Source organism: Parus major, unplaced genomic scaffold (genome assembly GCF_001522545.3).
Source record: "Parus major isolate Abel unplaced genomic scaffold, Parus_major1.1 Scaffold438, whole genome shotgun sequence".
NCBI lineage: Eukaryota > Metazoa > Chordata > Aves > Passeriformes > Paridae > Parus > Parus major.
This window is the reverse complement of record NW_015379343.1, coordinates 500-1,426: the sequence shown is the minus strand read 5'-3', so window position 1 is coordinate 1,426 and position 927 is coordinate 500.

Genomic DNA, 927 nt, shown 5'->3' with positions numbered 1-927 from the left:
AGGGCTGGAGGGAGGGGAGGGGAGGATGGGCCGGGCAGGTGGAGAGAGGCAGAAACTTCTCCAGGCCAGGATTCCTCCAGCAGAGCCTCGGCTGTGCCATTCCCGGGAAAAGCCGTCGGGAGGGACGGGAATGGCAGCAGCCGGGGATCCCGGGGTGCTGGGCAGGTGCTGGAGGTGCCACTCAGGGCTGTCCCCGCTGTCCCCAGCTCCTGTCTCTGAGCTGCCGGGACCCCCCATCCCAACCCTCAGTTGGGATCCCTGGATTTGGGATCTCTCCTCACTGGGGATAACCCCGAGGTGCCCAGAGGCCATTCTGTGCTTTGGGATGTCCCTCCCTGTGAAAAACGAGGTTCACGTAGTTTTATATAGAATTTAAAGGTTTAATAAAAAGACATTTAGGAGATAAAAATAAAATAAAATATACAGATACAGCCCAGTGTCTCTGCATTCGCCTTACTAACAAAGGATTGTCCCTTAAAAACAGAACCTTATTACATATCCATAAATTCTCATACATATTCAGACATTATTTTTAAGTTTTTGATGCTCCTTTGTTTAGTTTTTACCTTTCCCCCTTCCCAATAGATCAATCTTCTTGGTGCCGCTGGGTTTTAGATCCTCCGACAACGGGTGAAATAAATCCTACTCTTGGAGATCTTGGAGGAAAAGATAATTTTAAGAATGCAGGGGGGTCTCTGATTGTCTTTTCAGTCTCTGGGTTATATAAACAAAAGCAGTTTGTGCTTTAATATAATGTTATAGCCTCATATATATATATATATATATATATGTATTATATTGCTATTTCTAAGTTTCATCAATAACAAAAATAAAAGAAATTATATTAATACAATAAAGTTTTCTAACCTTATACATATTACATTGATTTTAATGTTTATTAAAATCCAGTGATACAGTATACAATTA